The sequence below is a fragment of the Crinia signifera genome, chromosome 3 (assembly GCF_055691185.1).
Source record: "Crinia signifera chromosome 3, ASM5569118v1, whole genome shotgun sequence".
Taxonomy (NCBI): Eukaryota; Metazoa; Chordata; class Amphibia; order Anura; family Myobatrachidae; genus Crinia; species Crinia signifera.
Window position 1 is genome coordinate 271,936,457 of NC_139219.1, and position 13,508 is coordinate 271,949,964.

Genomic DNA, 13,508 nt, shown 5'->3' on the forward strand with positions numbered 1-13,508 from the left:
CAGCAGGGGCCAGCTGTCAGCGTTCAAAAGCCACAGCTACTGAGAGGCCTGGAAAAGCAGACTAGTGGGATATGGAGACTGGCTTACACAGGGTAGTGAGGCTGGCTGAATCGTTAGACAGAGGCTAGCTGACGGGAGGGAGGCTGGCTGACACAAGGGACTGGGGGTGGCTAACATAAGGGAGGGAGGCTGGCTGACACATGGGAGGAAGGCTGGCTGGCACAGGGATGGGTGGTGCCTGACACAGGAGACGGGGGCTAAAATGGGGGACTGAGACTGGCTGACAGGAGGTAGGGAGACTGGCTGACAGAAGGTGGGGAGGTTGGCGGGACAGAGGCTGGTTGACATAATGGAGGGGGCTGAATGACACAGAGGAGGGAGGCTGGTTGACACATGGGACAGAGGCTGGGTAAAGGGATGGAAGATGGCTGACACAGGGGACAGAGGCTGAATGACACAGGGGATGGTGGCTGGCTAACAAGGGATGGAGTCTGGCTGAAATGGGGGACAGAGGCTGACTGGCACAGGGGGGGTGAAGGCTGGCTGACATAAGGGAGGGAGTCTGGCTGAAACAGGAGACAGACGCTAGCTGACATGGAGGGATGCTGTGTGACATAAGGGAGGGAGTCTGGCTGAAACAGGTGACAGAGGCTGGCTGACATAAGGGAGGGAGGCTGGCTAACATAATTGAAGGAGGATGGCTGACATGGAGCAGGAGGACTGGCTGACAGGGAAGGAGGTTAAAAGGCATGCGGAGGCTGGCTGACATAAATAAGGGAGGGAGACTTGCTGACATAAGGGAAGGAGGCTGGCTTACATAAGGGAAGGAGGCTGGCTGACATAAGGGAAGGAGGCTGGCTGAATAAGGGAAGGAGGATGGCTGACATAAGGGAAGGAGAATGGCTAACACAGGGTGAGGAGGCTGGCTGACACAAGGTGGGGAGGCTGGCTGACACAGGAGGGAGGCTGGAAGACACAAAAAGACCGGAAAACACATGGGAGGGTGGCTGGAAGACAAAAAGTAGGGAGGCTGGCTGACACAGAGGTAGGCTGGAAGACACAAGGAGGCTGGAAAACACAGGGGAGGGAGGCAGGAAAAGACAAGGGAAGGAGGCAGACTGACAGAGGCAGGCTGGAAGACACAAGGAGGCTGGAAATCACCGGGGAGGCTGAGGTGACACAGAGGGAGGCTAAAAGACACAGAGATGCTGAGAAACACAGGGGAGGGAGGCTGAGAGACAGGCTGAGATATATAGAGTGAAGGGGAGGCTGAGAGACTGAGTGAGGGAGGAAGACTGAGGGACAGGGGGTTTATGGAGTGCAAGTGGCAGAAGGCTGGAGTGGATACAGGGTACCAGAAGTGACAAAGGGCATGAGTCTGGTTGAACCTTTGTTTGATGGTGACATTGGTTAGTCTCGATTACAGTGAAACAACCATGTAGGTAAGGTGTATTTGAAACAGAATGGAGAGGAATGCTCCCAGAGAGACAAGAAATGGGCAGCCCCATTTCGGATGGCCGCAACTTTATTCTACATGTGCACCTTTGGTGCACACTTAAAGTATCCCTAGAGATATTTTCTCTAATTGCACCACTGCCCACAAGATCACACCAGTGACACTCGCCATCAACTTCCACACCTGTTCCCACACTCTCACTGTGTCTTATACCAGACCTTACCACCTACCGCTCCTTGTTGCAGGTACACACTGACTTTTCTAATAGAAACATCCTCCTCTTTTATGGTGCCCCCCTGTCATTTTTTTCTGGATCTGCCCCTGCTGGGTAGAAACAACTAAACTTATCCTTGGTAGAAACAACTAAACATAACTTGGGTATAAACAATTATACATAGCCTGGGTAGAAACAACTAGATGTAGCATGAGTAAAAACATCTAAATGTAGCCTGGGTAGAAACAACTAAACATAGCCTGGGTAGATACAACTAAATATAGTATGGGTAGAAACAACTAGATGAAACGTAGGTAGAAGCAACTAAACATAGAATAGGCAGAAACAACTAGACATAGCCTGGATAGAAACACCTAAACATAGCCTGGGTAGAAACAAATAAAACTAGCCCGGATAGATACAACTAAACATAGTATGAGTAGAAACAACTAGACGTAGCATTTGTAGAAACAACTAAATGTATTCTGGATAGAAACAACTAAATGTATTATGGGTAGAAACAACTACAGTTGTGCACATAAGTTTACATACCATAGCAGAATTTGTGATTTTCTGGCCATTTGTCAGAGAATATGAATGATAACTCACAGACTTTTCTTTCACTCATGGTTAGTGGTTGGGTGAAGCCATTTATTGTCAAACAACTGTGTTTACTCTTTTTAAATCATAATGAAAACAGAAACTACACAAATGACCCTGATCAAAAGTTGACATACCCTGGAGATTTTGGCCTGATAACATGCACACAAGTTGACACAAACAGCTTTCAGAATCAGAATCAACTTTATTGGCCATGTATGCTTGCACACACTAGGAATTTTTTGTGGATTTACAGTGCAGCATCAAGCAGGGATGAAGGGGGGGGGGGAGAAGGCATTACATACATTACATTAAGACATTACATGTGGGGACACATGCCCACCGAGTTGCACAGCGCCTAGGCAGCCATCAGCGGCGCCACTGGTCACTGCTACAGCCAGGTAGGTAACATTAAGCAGAGATAGTACAGTTATCACACAGGGAACACATACCCACCAAGCTGAACAGTGCCTAGGCAGCCATCAGCGGCGCCACTGGTCGCCGAAACAGCCAGGTAGGTAACAATACAAGCAGAGACAGTACAGTTATCACACAGGGAACTTATTTGGCTGAGCTGCACAGCTCCAGGCAGCCATCAGCGGCGCCATCTTGATCATGCTGCTCAAAGGCAGCAGTAATAATATTTGTATTTATGAACCACTTTTCTTCCAAAGCTGACACACCCTGCCAGCTTGTTGTTGGCAGGGTGTGCGACCAGCGAAGGTACAGCATACAGGCTTTGCATACAGTGGGGGTAGAGGTATATGATGAAGATCATGGTAAAGAAACAGTAAAACAAAGAGTAATACATAGCTTTCCTCAGAGGCTGAGACAGATAGTAATTTGGGAAAAGCAAAATAAAATGTGGCAGTATTTCAGTCTATGTCCAAATCAAGTCCAAATTCCAGTTCTAACTCATTGCTTGCTTTAGATGACTTGCTTCAGATGAGGATGCCAGGCAAGCCTTGGCCAGGCTTCTCCAAATTTCCCATTTTAAAGGAAAGTTAGGTCAGCTGGTACAGGGGGAGGGGTTGGTGTTTGCACACATTGCTCAGCTTATCTGATTAAAGGTGGGGGATGTTGTAGGCTCCCAGTAACAAAGCACATTTCCATTGCAGACTGTTCTTTTAAATGAAAAGCACCAGGTTTTGGAAAATGGCATTCATGTACCTGTACAGAGGAGATGAGAGATGGTTTTAAAACTTCATTCCAGTTCTAACTCATTGCTTGCTTTAGATGACTTGCTTCAGATGATGATGCCAGGCAAGCCTTGTCCAGGCTTCTCCAAATTTCCAATTTTAAAGGAAAGTTAGGTCAGCTGGTACAGGGGGAGGGGTTGGTGTTTGCACACATTGCTCAGCTTATCTGATTAAAGGTGGGGGATGTTGTAGGCTCCCAGTAACAAAACACATTTCCATTGCAGACTGTTCTTTTAAATGAAAAGCACCAGGTTTTGGAAAATGGCATTCATGTACCTGTACAGAGGAAATGAGAGATGGTTTTAAAACTTCATTCCAGTTCTAACTCATTGCTTGCTTTAGATGACTTGCTTCAGATGATGATGCCAGGCAAGCAAAGTTAAAGGTAACCATCCTCACCTGTGTGCTTGTAATCAGTGTGTGTGTGCGTATAAAAGGTCAGTGAGTTTCTGGTCTCCTGAAAGACCCTTGCATCTGTCATCCAGTGCTGCACTGACGTGTCTGGATTCTGAGTTATGGGGAAAGCAAAAGAATTGTCAAGGGATCTGTGGGAAAAGGTAATTGAACTGTATAAAACAGAAAAGGCATATAAAAAGATATCCAAGCAATTGAGAATGCCAATCAGCAGTGTTCAAACTCTAATTAAGAAGTGGAAAATGAGGGATTCTGTGGAAACCAAATCACGGTCAGTTAGAACAAAAAAAATTCAGCCAAAACTGCCAGGAAATTGTTCGGGATGCAAAGAAATATTCACAAATTACTTTCGTCTGAAATACAGGACTCTCTGAAAAAAAGTGCTGTGGTTGTTTCAAGATGCACAATAAGGAGGCATTTGAAGAAAAATGGGCTGCATGGTCGAGTCGCCAGAAGAAAGCCATTACTACGCAAATGCCACAAAACATCCCGCTTACAATACTCCAAACAGCACAGAGACAAGCCTCAAAACTTCTGGAACAAAGTAATTTGTCCACAACCATAAACGTTACATTTGGAGAGAGTCAACAAGGCCTATGATGAAAGGTACTCCATTCCTACTGTAAAACACAGAGGTGGATCGCTGATGTTTGGGGATGTGTGAGCTACAAAGGCACTGGAAACTTGGTCAAAATCGATGGCAAGATGAATGCAGCAGAAAATACAGTAGGAAAATTTGCCCTCATCAGCCCGGAAGCTGCACATAGGGTGTACTTTGACGTTCCAACATGACAATGATCCAAAACACAAGGCCAAGTCGACCTAGCATTGGCTACAGCAATTGGTCAGCCTCTTGTATTGTCATCAGAAGAGGTCTGTGCTGCACTGGGTCGGATTGATGCTGGCAAGTCGGCTGGACCGGATGGTATTCCGGGGCGTGTTCTTGGGGCATGTGCGGTGCAATTGGCAGGGGTTTTTAGAGATTTATTTAACCTGTCTTTATCCAGGGCAACGGTTCCGGCATGTTTTAAGAGCACGGCCATTATTCCGTTACCCAAGATTGCTAGCCCAAAAGGTTTAAACGACTATCGTCCTGTAGCACTTACGCCGATTATCATGAAATGCTTTGAGCGGCTGGTGCTGGTACACTTGAAGGATAGTCTTTCTCCTCTGTTGGATCCTTACCAGTTTGCATATCGTAAGAACAGGAGCACGGAGGATGCTATCTCCTTGTTATTGCATTCAGTGCTGTCTCATTTGGATAAATACAACACATATGCTAGACTATTGTTTGTGGACTTTAGTTCCGCGTTCAATACGGTGATTCCGGCGAAGTTGGTTATCAAACTATCTGAACTAGGAATTAATGGTTTTATGTGTAACTGGATTATGGATTTTCTGTCTGACAGACCGCAAGTGGTCAGATCAGGAACCAATAGTTCGGCCACTATTACACTAAATACAGGGGTACCGCAGGGCTGTGTGTTAAGTCCATTTTTATATTCTGTTTTTACCTCTGATTGTAAGCCGGTTCATCCAACAAACACTATCATTAAGTTCGCTGATGATACGACACTGGTAGGTCTCATCAGCGAGAATGATGAAACAGCTTACAGAGAAGAGATATGCTAGGTACACACCAGGACGACTAGGGCCCGATCAGCACAATCTAGATCCAATTCCGATCAATCGGATGTAGATTGTGTGCTGATTGGGCCCTTTTCTGACCTGGTGTGGAGCGATTCCGATCCGATGCGCGGTCCCGCGGGTCGGTCGGTCGTTATTGAGATCCTACCTGCTGCAGGTAGGATCTCAATGACGACCATAGAACCGGGTGCGGGTCGCCATCGGATCGGACCCGCTCACGGTGCACATCGTGAGCGGGTCGTGCCCTCCCGCGTCATCGTGAGCGGGTCGGACGAGACACTGACGACCCGCTCACGATGTGCATCGTGAGCGGGTCGTCCTGGTGTGTACCCCGCAATACAATCTCTTGCTGCTTGGTGCTGTGGTAACAACTTGTTACTTAATATCAGCAAAACAAAAGAGATTATTGTTGATTTTAGAAGGGAGAAAAGGAAACAGGTTGTCCCTATTCAGATAGATGGGATGGAGGTTGAAAGGGTTTCGTGTTTTAAATTTCTAGGCACACTAATTTCGGAGGACCTCTCTTGGTCAACGAATACAAAGAGTTTAGTGAAGAAGGCCCACAAACGCCTTTTCTTCTTAAGGGTGTTAAAAAGACATCAGTTGTCATCAAGTATTCTGGTGAACTTTTATCGATGTGCCATAGAGAGTATTCTAACCAACTGTGTTACAGTATGGTATGGAAATTGCACAGTCGCAGACCGAAAGATGCTTCAGAGAGTTGTTAAAACGGCCCAGTGGATTGTAGGGACCTCGCTCCCAGCGGTGGAAGCTATTCAGCGGAAACGCTGTAAGCGCCGTGCAAATAATATTATAAAGGATCTGACTCACCCAGCGCAGGGTCTATTCACACTTTTGCCTTCTGGTAGGCGTTTCAGGTGTTTTAAAAATAGGACAAGCAGACTGAGGAATAGTTTTTTTCCTACAGCAGTTATAGCTTTAAATTCTATGTAGTGAGTGTGTTGATTGTATTATTGTTTTTATGTACTGTGATTAAGTTTGTCGCCGCCATACACTGATACGGAAGATGTTAAAACTTAATTTTGTTGCCCTATCATGGGGTAATGATAATAAAGTGAATCTCATCTCTCATCTCTCATCTCAGCAGAATAAAGTGGAGTGGAGTTTTGGAGTGGCCATCTCAGTTTCCTGACCTCAATATCATTGAGTGGTACTTGTTTAGTTTCACGGCGGCAGTTACGTTGTTTACGTAGTGCTGTATTGAGAATACCAATACAGCACTATGCTGCCTACGTAAATACGTAACTGCTTCTGTAGCCCTGAAACTAAACAATGGTTAATATCCCCACTATCCACGTCATACCCCCAGTATCCACGTCGGCGTGGAGTTGACTTTATAAAGTGTGGTGAGCGCAGCGAGCCACCAAGCCCGAAGCGTGTCGAGTGCAGCGAGCCCTGCAAGGGGACGCGAATACTCGTCCGCTCGCCACGCTTTGGGCTCAGTGGCTCGCTCGCGTTCGCCTCACTTTATAAAATGAACTCCACCCCGACGTGGATACTGGGGGTATGACGTGGATAGTGGGGATATGACGTGGATAGTGGGGGAAATGTGTATGTGTGTGTGTTGTGCGTTATACTTACTCTCCGGCCCGGCCACCGCGTCTGATGGGTCCCCGCGATCCACCGATGGGTCCCCCTCCTCTGGCAGTCACTCCCCGACGCCATTGTTCAGTCCTCCTCCTCCGGCACTGCCAGCGTACAATGTAGGCAATTAGCGTAGTGCCGCTGGGAGAGCAGGGAAACCATGTGATGCTCCCCCAGCGACAATGCGCTGAATTACGTACATTGCTGGTGCCGGGGAGTGACTGCCGCAGGAGGGGGACTGAAAGCTGCCGCATGTCGCCCGTGACCGTCGGTAAGTATAAACCCCACCCTGCTCCCTCTGCCACCCACCACCCTGGTCCCAGTGTAGTTTCACATAGCCTAAGCTATGTTGTCAGCGTAGCGTAGAGCTGCCGCCATGAAACTAAACAAGTACCGATTGAGCCACGATGAGGAGATCTCAAACGTGCATCCAAGACAGCCCAAGAATTTACAGGAACTGGAGGTTTTTTGCTAAGAAGAATGGGCAGCTTTACCATCTGAGAAAATAAAGAGCCTGATCCACAACTACCACAAAAGACTTCAAGCTGTCATTGATGTTAAAGGGGGCTATACACGGTATTAAGAACTGGGGTATGTAAACTTTTGATCAGGGTCATTTGGGTCGTTTATGATTTAAAAAGAGTAAACACAGTTGTTTTACAATAAATGTCTTCACCCAACCACTGACCATGAGTGAAAGAAAAGTTTGTGAGTTATCATTCATATTCTCTGACAAATGGCCAGAAAATCACAAATTCTGCTAGGGTATGTAAACTTATGAGCACAACTGTATATGTACTATGGATATAAACAACAAAATGTAGCCTGGGTAGATACAACTAAACATACTGTAGTATGGGTAGAAACAACTAAATGTAGCCTGGGTAGAAAAAACTAAACATAGCTTGGGTAGAAAAAACTAAACATAGCATGGGTAAAAACAATTAAAATGACCTTATCACAAGTTTCTCACTTAATTTAGTCTGTACTGTATTACTACGAATTGCCTACTACTGGTTAAATTAAATTAAACGGTGTTTCTAAACAATTACATTTAGATATCCACAATAGTATATACTGTATACAGGAAGCCATACAAAAGTGGGTACTTATGTAATATCTGGACTCCCGTTTTTCTTATGAGACCGCGTCCCCTCGCGGGGCTCGCTGCGCTCACCACGCTTCGGGCACGGTGGCTCGCTGCGCTCGCCACACTATATAAAATCAACTCCATGTGTAGTTGGATAGTAGAGGTATGAAAAAATGGGGTGCATTTAACATGGGAGTCCAGATAATACATAAGTACCCAAAAGTGTTCCACTGTGTCTTCTACTTACATAGAAAAAGAGGCAAAGTGGAATAACTATGGATTATACTTCCCTACAGTTTCTTCTAACTACTGTATGACAACCCTGACAATGGGTTAAGCATCATGCTAGACAGGTTCAGACAGGTAGAATTCAACATATCCTCTATTTTATATAGTAGCTCCTCCTCTACCATGGCGGCTTCCCAAGCTGTCTCCAAAATCATAAATCTACAAAAACAAGGGGTGGGAAACTTGAAATATGAAGAATAAAAATAATGATCAATGAGTATATTCTGACGTTTTCTTTTATAACAGCCATATAAAGCATATATAAACTGTGGTTTTAGGAAACTATAAAAGTTTTTTAATAAAAAAAAAAAAATCTTGGGAGTGACTGGCACCCTTTTTCCATGTGTCCATATACCTCCAAATTGCAGAGATAAGCCTAGTAATGCACTTTTTTAAGCAGCGCATGTTCACTACAATACTGATTGTATGGCATTTTAAGGGGTAGATTGGAAAGTGATGGCAACAGTCAGAGGCCGTAACATCACTAATGGAGTTCGGATGACGCAAGAGGAAATCTATACTGCACACCTGCAGATTTGGTTTTCCCTTTAAAGTGCTGGAGGACACAGAAGAGCGGGCATGACCTTGTCAAAGATAGCCCATCAGGCTCTGGTTGATTCACCTGTACCTGTGCCAGTTAGGTGCTTAAGTAGCTGAATGCAGAATATGTCTTCCAGAGAGTCATTAGAGGACAGAGTACCCTACTGATATTGTTTTGAAAAGTTTGGATATATGTTCATCCTGCTGCCCTGCAGAATTCTGTTGCAGTAGCCTAAGGCTGTGTACACACGGGGGGGGGGGGGGGGGGGGATTTTGTCTAATATCGCTGGCAATATGGTCGTTGAGTGACCATATTGCCCGCGATGGGAGTGTGCACCGGCGATATAACGGGTGCGCGCTCCCGTTTTTCTCCTCCGTAGTGATCGTTTGTCGCAGGAACATGCTCGGCGATATATCCCCCCCGTGTGTACGGGGCTTAAGCCTTCGTTAACCTAAGAAGTCGCTAACACTCTAGTAGAGCGCGTTCTAAGCACCTCTGTTAACGCTTGTAAAAAAAATTTATGCTTGTATGATTCATTTACTTCTCTTATACAACCTGTCAGTGCCTGTTTGGATGTTACATGACCTTTCTTATATTCCATCGAAAGCACAAACAATTCCATACTCCTAAGGCACTTAGTGAATTGTGATTGCTCTCACAAGATCCAGAGAATATAACATTTACTTAACTTCCAGCAGTTGTTGATAAGTGGATGGTAAAACAATCTCTTGATTGATATGAAATTATGATAAAACCTTTGTCAGAAAATTACATTAAAAACATTTTAATGCATCGTAGTGTTTGCAACTTTTCTTGTAGAAGTAATTTGGTTTAAGTGGAGAAACTATAAAACATTAGTTACAAAATGTTATCAGAAGGAGCTACAAATGATCTAATGTATGGGGAAATATTATTCTGCCAATTAAGACAATCTGCTCCTTAACCCTTTGACTGCCAACATCTCAAAATATCTGCTAAATATGCCAGCGTTGCTCACATTTGTCATATAAATACAAATAAAAAAATGTTGTTTAAAAAAATATTATATTTCCTATATATTGTGATAAATTAAAATGTCTTCTTGGAAATATTCTCATTTATTTTAACAGATTCACTTGGCACTTAAAAGGTAAAGAATATACTCATTGTTGAATAAATGAAAAGTATCCTTACAACTTCTTCTAAATCATTTACTAAAACATGGAAACCGCTAACTGAACTATACTTTTACCTTCTTTTCCCCCAGTTTTATTCTGGGATTTTTGACGATGATTGACCCTTTCTCTTTCTTCCCTTACCTTTCATACTATTTTTCTCTCCTCTTGCGGTCAGCTTTTTCTTTCCTCTTCATTGTGTTTTAAATATGAATCGCACACACACACACACACACACACATATATATATATATATATATATATATATATATATATATATATATATATATATACACACATACAGAGTACCACAACACTCGCCATCCCTGCGAATGGGGTGCAAACAGCACTCGCCATTCCCAGGTTGGGGTGAAAGTGGCCTGTGACCACATGCTCTAATACATACAAATACAGGGACTCAACACTCTCCATAATGAACTAACTCACCTTAGTATACAATTAATCATATATATATTGGCTCTTGAATTTATTCACTTCTTTACAAGTCTTGATTGTTTACATTGATCCACCAATAAAACACAATAAAAAAGAATATACTCAATGCTAATACATGTGCCTTAATTGTAGATCAATCAACTCCCATACTCAGTCCATCGTTCCAAAAATCAAGCATTTGAGAAACAGAAGCTTTGATTGGATTTTTTCTGGTCTCATACTATGAAATAAACTTTCTCAAAACCCATTTCTATATTATCATGTTCTTCATTTTCGTTTGTATACAAGAATTAATTACATACTCAAATCTTTCAATCAGATTTCAATCTGCAATTCATTGAAGGTTACCTCGTTATATATTTGCTGACCCTGTGATCAATGAATATGATGATTACAAAGAACTGGATTTCCCCCCTAGACCATGACCGTCCATCGGTTATTGGAACCTTCTGGTGTTTCAGAAGAATTTGAAGAAACCTTTTTTTATTCTATTGTCCTGTGCTTGGTTTTGGAAGATTGAGTAGGAACCAAAGAACTGCTTGAGTCAGTAATGCCTTTAGTGACAACATAATATCCATCTGCGGAAGGTTGAAAGACACTGGGCCAGATGTATTAAGCCTTAACAAGAGATAAATGCAAGGGTGATAAGGAGAGATAAACGACCAGCCAATCATCTCCTTACTGACTTTTTTCAAACACAGCCTGTAATATGACAGTTAGCAGGTGATTGGCTGGATGTTTATTTCTCTTTATCATCCTTGCATTTTTCTTTTGTTAAGGCTTAATACATCTGCCCCTATATTGGTTAAGGTTTTCCCCATTTAAAAAAAAGTGTGCTGGAATAACATGAAAATACATGTTGTGTTTTTGGAGGAGCAACATAATGTGAAATTCTATTGAAGATATCTTGATCAATAACATGAAATAGAGGGTGAACTTTACTAAGATGTGAAATACACTTCACAGGTTATGTTGCTATGGGCAACCAATCAGAAGCTACTTCTTATTTATTTACCAACCTCTAGAAGATAGTAGACGGGATGTGATTGGTTGCCCATAGCAACATGACCTGTGAAGTGTATTTCACATCTTAGTAAATCCCCCAGAAACTCTTGTCCCTGTCAGATATTGTCCTAAGTCAGGGGTGTCCAAACTTTTTGTGACGAGGGCCAGATTTGGTCAGGTGAAAATTTGTGGGGGCCGACCATTCAGCCTGACATTCTTTGAATTATTAATCACATCAGAATGGTCCCCCACTCTGACCCAATTCACTTTATGTCCCCCAGCGGGCCACCATTCATTGTATGTCCCCCAGCATGCCCCCATTCACTGTATGTCCCCCTTCCTGCATCTGATGCTCCGCCCACTTCTGGCTGGAGGCTGCGGGCCACTTGAAATGACGGAACGGGCCGCAATTGACCCCCGGGCTGGACTTTGGACATGCCTGTCCTAAGTATTTTCTCCTACATTTAGCTTTCATATAATTTCATTCTTACTGAAAGTAAAGTTTGCTGATCTGTTGTACTGTCTTCATGCTTTGTAACTTCCTTCATCCCTAAACTGCTAATGGATCATGTGGGAAACAAAACCGACTTTCATAAGGAAGACTAGTCTGGCTGTATTTAGGCGGAGGGGTAAATTAATAAAGCTTCGAAGACAGGTGATGGTGTGGTACTTATGTAATATCTGGGCTCCCGTTTTTCTTATGAGACCGTGTCCCCTCGCGGGGCTCGCTGCGCTCGCCACGCTTCGGGCACGGTGGCTCGCTGCGCTCGCCACACTATATAAAATCAACTCCATGCGTATTTGGATAGTAGGGGTATGAAAAAATGGGGTGCATTTAACATGGGAGTCCAGATAATACATAAGTACCATGGTGTTGCTCCATCCAAGATTTTGTTTATCATTTTCTTGAATGCAAAAGGGAAATGATAGCTAGTATCTTATTGGTCAACTGCCCCCTACTTACCTGGTCCATTACTGCAGCTGCCAAAAAAGATTTTTGTGCATATATATATATATATATATATATATATATATATATAATAGTGCCTTCAGCGCCCTAAAACACGTAATGTCATAAACCATTTCAAATATACCATGAAAAATAATACACTTATTGCTTCTTTGTTGAAGAATATATTTATTTTATTTTCAGAGCCGTGATCAGTACTTAACGCGTTTCCTCTCGGTTAGAGACTTCATCAGGGGTTTTATGATCTTTAGATTATTATTGCCTATATAGGCTAAGAAACCACAACCTGGTGTACGGAAACTTCAATGGTAATATTAGACCGGGTTTTCTCCTACTGGGATGACTCCATTCTTTAAAACGTGGTATATACCTTAAAAATCCTTTTCAAAAGGTGAAAGTAAGAAAAAGCAATAATTGAACTCCAATCCTGCACAGACCTATTATGGTCTCCCTAATGCTTTCTGGGTCCCAGATCTCCACATTGTGGCTTATCATTCACAAAAAATGGTCATATAAGAAAGTATTACCCTGATCAAGAGGTGTGTGTGCTCATTGGAGAGAAAGGCACTCACAGGGAGAGAAAAGTCCACAAATGCCTAGGTGCACCAAACACCTGGGAAACAGGAAAATATACAGCGGCAGAATTCAGGCACTCTCAGGTCTTATAGTAGCAGAAAGAACAGACTAACAAGTCTTGAGTACACGTAGCAACGTTTCAAGCTTTACTTAGCTTTTTGTCAGGCTCACAAGCAATACAGACATATAACTTACTTATATCACCTCACCAACACTGTGCACACATTTAATCATGGTACCTTGTCCTTTGATCCTTCTTGTGTGCACTTACACCTGTGTTACACCATGTATAT